General features: G+C 36.7%; 1 long non-coding RNA gene across 1 annotated transcript; it reads right to left on the bottom strand.

The window, feature by feature from the left end:
• Positions 1–2,253: 2,253 nt before the first annotated feature.
• On the bottom strand, positions 2,254–7,643 carry LOC132043049 (uncharacterized). The gene is made up of 3 exons (XR_009411652.1): positions 7,520–7,643; positions 7,020–7,069; positions 2,254–2,286 (listed from the first exon to the last, which is right to left on the bottom strand). It is a non-coding gene; the product is annotated as an uncharacterized LOC132043049 (long non-coding RNA).
• Positions 7,644–8,019: the final 376 nt, after the last annotated feature.

Genomic DNA, 8,019 nt, shown 5'->3' with positions numbered 1-8,019 from the left:
CTATGGAAAACATACTCATCATACGCCATAAAATCTCCTACGAACATATCGAGGCAATCCGAGCCTTTTCCGTGAAAGTTACTGTCGTTCGTATTTACCGAACTCTTTAAAAACAAAACTTTTTTATGCAACATTTGGAAATCAATTATTCCAAAGACATAAGGGCCAATATTTCATCACATCAAGCATACGAATACCAAGAAACAAATAAGAATCATAGACATGCCCTGGATTAAGTAGAATAGAATTTCTCGAGGCTCGTGTCAGTGGCAGCTTATTTATGACTAAGGCATGCCAAAAGAAGGAAGAAGAGTTAAGCTTTTACATACCCGTCCGTTCGTCAGCCTAATCCAACTCAAGCTAATCCCAACCTACGCTCGGCCCCTAAGGTCTACACGACGTCGAACGGATATCAACTATTAGCTATAGACGTTTAGGCATTTAATTCCAAACTAGCACTAATTCTGTTCGTAAATTAAAGATTGTCCCCCGAATAAAGCCAACCCCGAGAATTTAACTGCGCCAAATCAACAACAACAACACCAACAACTAAACTAGCAACATCAATAACCAATTCAAAACGCATTCTAACATTAAATACTCTTTCTACATAATCCAATAACCTTTCATTATATTCAATTCAATTCGCTTACATTCAAGCCAACATCAACGCTTTTACATTCAAATACTAGTCCGAACCCATACCAACAACATTCAAGAACATTTTAAACAATTCATTCAATATTTCCAACAATCCAACAAATGCTCCAATTTACCCGAAAACTGTCCCAAGCCCGAGAACACATCCATAACACATTCCTAACTTCCGAATCATGATTTGCACCAACAATCCACACTCTAACAATGTCATTCTCACAAATATAGAAATTACATCAAATGCACACAATCACCTCCAAATCAGTCCGCAACACTTACAATATCAATTTGAGTCATTAAACTCTTATCGTCAACATAGAATTCATAACGACAATAATCAAAATTCCAAATAGAATTAATTCATTCTATTCACACAAGGGTGGCCACATTCGGCCACCACCCCAACTTACCAACTTCATGATTTTCATTCATTTCAACACACTACAACAACTAAACATGCTACATAGGATTTAGTCATCACTCCTACACAACACACACATCACACTCTGCCACAAGCCATGCATGGCTCAACTTGTCCTATGCCATATTTCATGAATTTCATCATTTTTGGCATACTACAACATGCATACATCATTCATAACACATAAAACAAGATTAAATCTTACCTTTCTTCTTCAACTTCACAACTAGGCTAGGGTTTTAAGTATTGATAAAACGGATGGTTTGTTCCGCTCCAACAACACTTCCACGTTACCTAGGGACCTCCAATTAGTGGATTTGCTTGAAGAAAATATTTTTGTGATGGCTCAATTCGACTGAATTTCTAGGGTCTTGGCCGAACGGCCTTAGGGCTTATCCAAGGTTCTCTTTTTTTTTTTCTAAGTGTGGGAATGGGAAAGATGACTACTTAGTCATCTTTTGAGCTTCATACACTACTGGAAAATAGGCTTATGGCAACGCCGAGAAAACCGTTGCTATAGACAGGAGCACCGTTGCTATATATCTATAGCAACGGTTTATCATGCGTTCCATCCGCCGCGTGCCCATATATCTATGGCAACGGTTTGTGCAACGGCATTATATTAAACCCGTTGTTATATCATTATCTACAAAGAACGGTTGTTCCTTTTTCCGATGCAACGTAGTTTTTTGTGTGTATATGGAACGGTTTCTAACCGTCCCCATAGACCTTTAAGCAACGACTTTTGAGGCTATTGCAACGGTTTTGAGAGGTTATTGCACCAGCTTTTACTTTATTGCAACGGTTTTTGTCTAATGCAACGGTCTTTTTATTTGTTATTTGGAAATTTTATTGCCATGGTTTGTCCGAAATAGTAGCCCCTGTTATAAATTGATATATATATATATATATATATATATATATATTTACATATAAATAAATAAAATACATTACAAATTATATAAACCGTAAAACACAATTTTTCATAATCCAAAATATCCAACATTCCTAATCCAACATATATACCCGTAAAAGCTAAAATGTTCAACCCAAAAATGCATAATTAAGTTTTACATTTCAAGATTTAGGATAAGTTTCAAAATGTTCGATAGCAAAAAGATTCTTAGAACATGTAGAAATCTTCATAAAAGATCTTCAAGTAAGATCAATGTCTTCACTGCCTCCGTCCCTTTCTTCATTTTCGACACCTACAAAAGAGAATAAATAATGTCACCGCCTTCAAATGCACGCGCACATAATACAAAGAATAAATAATGTCACTGCCTTCATATTGTAAGTTTTGTCATCACCAAGGGCATGAAGAAAATAGCTGCAGATTGATGTTGAAAAAGAGAGGTTTTCAACAAGGTGATATTGAGCAGTTGCATGGGGACAAATTTGAAGGTGATTTTACGTCAATTTTTGAATATAAAAAAGAATAAAGATGTTGATGGTTGTGCTAACAAACTCGGGAAGGCTCACGGTGCAAATGGCATACAGGGATAAGGTTGTGGAAAATATAGACGACCAGGTGCGAGAACAACTGTTGGAAAAGCAATTAATCGCTAATAGCAAAAGGCAAAAACAGACATGGCTTTACAAACAAATTTAAAACTAGAGGAAAAGATGCAGTGCAAAAATGTCACAAAGAATTTTGACAGGCAAACTAAAAACAAGTTTGGCAAAGATTAAAGTGAGTGCGACGAGGCATCGTAGTAGAAATTGCCGATGATGCTACGGTAGGCAACCTGGTTGCAGAAGATTCCGATGCTCATGGTAAAAGGTAGAGGTGTCGTGAAACAGTTTGGTGGAAATTCATAAGGGTACGATCGGGTGTACAACATCGCTCGAAATACTCAAGAATCGTTGGTTAATGCACCAGTTATTCAACAGACAAAAGGTAGCAGATGGCTCAATATTGCCCGTAGTGGCAAAACCACCGAACGAGAATTCGATAAGCAATCGAGTGCAAAGACAGAGAGGCTCAAAAGAATGCAGAAATCGGTGATAATATTGGTAAGACTAAGCAAGGTCAAGCCTCTTTTCAAGTCCAAAGGTGCGTGGCGGCCACTATGAATAAGGCTTGGTCAGAGAACCCGGTACCGAAGCTCAATCTGGTGCTAAGGTGCAAGGTTTGGTTGATGAAAGGGTCAAAGAATGCGTAATTCAAGTTAATTCTCCAAAGTGAAATTCGGTCACAAACAATAGCAAAGTGCATCAAAAATAAATGATACGGCCTCAAAAAATAAAAGACTTTGTCTCAAGGCAAAGTCTGCCATTTCTCCGGCATAACTTCCTTAAGGAAAACTAAAGTTATGCCGGAGGGGGCATAACTTTTCCTCAAGGCATAATTTAGTTTTTTATTGGGCAAAACTTTTCTCTTAAGGAATTATGCCTTATGGGGCGTACTTAATTAAGGTATAACCAAAAGTATGCCTTAACTAAAAGTTGTGCCTTGAAAAGTTAAAAAAAAAAAAAAAAAAGTCTCAAGGCAAAGTCTGCCCCTCCGCATAACTTCCTTAAGGAAAACTAAAGTTATGCCGGAGGGGGCATAACTTTTTCCTCCACCCTAGTAATAATCAAGGACCTAATCGCATCTTTGTCCCTTAAATTTGGAAGGAACTCCAAATCTACTTGAATAATATTGCACTTACCCTTTAAGATCTATAATTATATTAAGTATCATCAAGGAAGTCAAATGTTTATTTCAAGAACAAAATGCAGATTCAAAGAATCGATTCGGATATGCCGCAAAGGAAATAAAAGGGGGAGTTCACTATACAAGCCAAGGATAGCCGACTATATGTTCCACAGAGTGAAAGCACAAGCAAATAACACGTGATCTACTTTTATATAATTAAGCTCACTACTTCCGGCATTCCAATTATTCAAGGGCTATTACGTTAATGGAAAAACTATTTGGGATTGGCCACCACATCACAAGAGAAAATAGATGATTTTTACCTTCTATTTCATTTCAATAGAAATAGCAACCGCTACAACAAGAAGGCCCCTTCTCCGAAGTTTGTCTTGTCCGAGGCATGCTTCCTTGTCTACCAACCATGGAAAACAAGCAACCGAAAATGAACTTGTGTTTTCCATTCGACTCCATGGCTACTTCCCAAGGTTGCATTTGGAAGACATTAATCAAAGCATGTAGTGTGTCCAAATTCCATCAAACTTCAAAATCCGATATCAATTTTTTGAGTTAAATTTGACTAGCTTTCATCTCAAGGCAAAGTCTGCCCTCCGGCATAACTTCCTTAAGGAAAAACTAAAGTTATGTTTTAGGGGCATAACTTTTCCTCAAGGCATAATTTAGTTTTGCCTTATGGGCAAAACTTTTCCCAATGAATTATGCCTTACAATGTGCGTACTTTTAATTAAGGTATAACCAAAAGTATGCCTTAACTAAAAGTGTGCCTTGAAAAGTTAAAAAAAAAAAAAAAAAAAAGTCTCAAGGCAAAGTCCGCCCTCCGGCATAACTTCCTTAAGGAAAACTAAAGTTATGCCGGAGGGGGGCATAACTTTTCCTCCACCCTAGTAATAATCAAGGATTGAATCTGCATCTTTGTCCCTTAAATTTGGAAGGAACTCCAAATCTACTTGAATAATATTGCACTTACCCTTTAAGATCTATAATTATATTAAGTATCATCAAGGAAGTCAAATGTTTATTTCAAGAACAAAAATGCAAATTCAGTGAATCGATTCGGATATGCCGCAAAGGAAATAAAAGGAGTTCACTATACAAGCCAAGGATAGCTGACTATATGTTCCACATAGAGTGAAAGCACAAGCAAATAACACGTGATCTACTTTTATATAATTAAGCTACTACTCTGGCATTCCAATTATTCAAGGGCTATTACGTTAATGGAAAAACTATTTGGGATTGGCAACTAACATCACAAAAGAGAAAAATAGATGATTTTTACCTTCTATTTCATTTCAATAGAAATAGCAATCTACAAATAGCAAGGCCCCTTCTTCCGAAGTTTGTCTTGTCCGAGGCATGCTTCCTTGTCTACCAACCATGGAAAACAAGCAATCGAAAATGAACTTGTGTTTTCCAGATTCGACCCATGGCTACTTCCCAAGGTTGCATTTGGAAGACATTAATCAAGATGAAGGTGTCCAAATTCCATCAAACTTCAAAATCCCGATATCAATTTACTTGAGTTAAATTTGACTAGCTTTCATCTCAAGGCAAAGTCTTCCTCCGGCATAACTTCCTTAAGGAAAACTAAAGTTATGCCGGAGGGGGCATAACTTTTCCTCAAGGCATAATTTAGTTTTGCCTTATGGGCAAAACTTTTCCCAAGGAATTATGCCTTATGGGGCGTACTTTTAATTAAGGTATAACCAAAAGTATGCCTTAACTAAAGGTGTGCCTTGAAAAGTTAAAAAAAAAAAAAAAAGTCTCAAGGCAAAGTCTGCCATTTCTCCGCATAACTTCCTTAAGGAAAACTAAAGTTATGCCGGAGGGGCATAACTTTTCCTCCACCCTAGTAATAATCATGATCGAATCGCATCTTTGTCCCTTAAATTTGGAAGGAACTCCAAATCTACTTGAATAATATTGCACTTACCCTTTAAGATCTATAATTATATTAAGTATCATCAAGGAAGTCAAATGTTTATTTCAAGAACAAAAATGCGATTCAAGAATCGATTCGGATATGCCGCAAAGGAAATAAAAAGAGTTCACTATACAAGCCAAGGATAGCCGACTATACGTTCCACATAGAGTGAAAGCACAAGCAACAACACGTGATCTACTTTTATATAATTAAGCTACTACTCTGGCATTCCAATTATTCAAGGGCTATTACGTTAATGGAAAAACTATTTGGGATTGGCTACCACATCACGTAGAAAAATAGATGATTTTTACCTTCTATTTCATTTCAATAGAAATAGCAATCGCTACAAATAGCAAGGCCCCTTCTTCGAAGTTTGTCTTGTCCGAGGCATGCTTCCTTGTCTACCAACCATGGAAAACAAGCAATCGAAAATGAACTTGTGTTTTCCGTGATTCGACTCCATGGCTACTTCCCAAGGTTGCATTTGGAAGACATTAATCGCGCATGTAGTGTGTCCAAATTCCATCAAACTTCAAAATCTCGATATCAATTTACTTGAGTTAAATTTGACTAGCTTTCATCTCAAGGCAAAGTCTCCCTCTCCGCATAATCTCCTTAAGGAAAAACTAAAGTTATGCCGGAGGGGGCATAACTTTTCCTCAAGGCATAATTTAGTTTTGCCTTATGGGGCAAAACTTTTCCTTAAGGAATTATGCCTTATGGGGCAGACTTTTAATTAAGGTATAACCAAAAGTATGCCTTAACTAAAAGTGTGCCTTGAAAAGTTAAAAAAAAAAAAAAAAAGTCTCAAGGCAAAGTCTGCCCCCTCCCCCTCCCAAGCATAACTTCCTTAAGGAAAACTAAAGTTATGCCGAGGGGGCATAACTTTCCTCAAGGCATAATTTAGTTTTGCCTTAGCGGGGGCAAAATTTTTATCATTTACCAAACAGAAGGAAGCCGAGCTGAATCAAAACTTAGGGCTACCATCCTTAAATTCCAATTTTAATCGATTTTAGAGTATTTATAAACAAGCTTTTCATTATAATCGAAAATGCTTTTTTAGTCAAAAGTCGAGTGCATTCTAGTGATCCACACCTCTCTCAAATTCACAAAATTAATTCCTCATAATTCAAGCATGCCTAGCCATATAGGGCCTCCATCTATATTTCCTCATCCCATAAAATGAGAACTAGCTAAAAGCTGAAGGTTATTGGAAAACGAACTTGCCTAACCGAAAACTAAGAAGATGAAAATGGGACTTTAAATAACAAGATAAAATTCAATTACCAACGAAACCAATATAAAATTCAATATCAAACAGAATTGTAAGAGCTACAAAATATTATTGAAATTACCTTTCGACGAGCAACGAATTGAGGCGTTTGAGAGTTGACAATGCTTCAAGCTTTCACCATGGACAACGAGTTTAGAACAAGAATAAACAAACACAAACGAGAAGCAAAAGAAAGGAAATTCCAAGAGCAAAGAAAACCTAATTTCGTTAGATTCTTGAGAGAAATAATCGTGTCTCACAAGCTCATTTTATACAACAAAATCGAACAAGCCAACATTAGACACTAAAAGCATTAACTTTGAAAACAAGAAAGCTCACACCTTTCCGCTAGATATTTACTAAATCGAAGTAATTCCACCCAATTCTTACAACAACAAAATAAGCAAGCAGATATTGTAAAAATATTGAGACAAAAAAAAAAAGGAATATCAAGAAATCAGAGCCCATACTTATTCAAAAAAAAAAAAAATCAAAACCCATACCACAAATGATTTTATTTTAGAATTGGAAGAACATGCAAAATAAATCCAAAAAAAGAGATGAGAGAATAGAGAAGATAACTTGGAATTGAGTAACCCGGCTACGAGATTCAGTAGAGCATTGATAATTAGGGTGCAAAGTGAAGTAGAAATTTGTAGAGAGAGATAGAGTGAGGTGGGTGATGAATTTAGTAGAGAGAGAGAGAGAGTTCGTTGTTTAATTTGGTTCAATACGTATTTTACGATTTTTGGCTAAAAGGAAAATAATGTGGTCTCTCTATTAGGCGGGCTACGGTGAAAATAAGGAAAATTTGGGAGGGAATTTAAAACCGTTGCAATAGAAACAAAATCGTTGCCATATTACAACTATTGCAACAAGAAGAAAATCGTCCCATTAGGGACATGTATGGTGACGGTTTAGATACAATTGCAACGGTTTAGACGCTAAAGTGTAGCTATAGCATTCGTCCTTGTGCAACGGGTATAACCGTTGCAAGATTCGGTCATAAAAGCAACGGTTGTATAACCGTTGCAGAGGAAGGCGTTGCCATAGCCCTAATTTCCAGTAGTGATATAAGAGTT

Source organism: Lycium ferocissimum, unplaced genomic scaffold, assembly GCF_029784015.1.
Source record: "Lycium ferocissimum isolate CSIRO_LF1 unplaced genomic scaffold, AGI_CSIRO_Lferr_CH_V1 ctg20483, whole genome shotgun sequence".
NCBI lineage: Eukaryota > Viridiplantae > Streptophyta > Magnoliopsida > Solanales > Solanaceae > Lycium > Lycium ferocissimum.
This window is presented reverse-complemented; position numbering and strand designations above follow the sequence as displayed.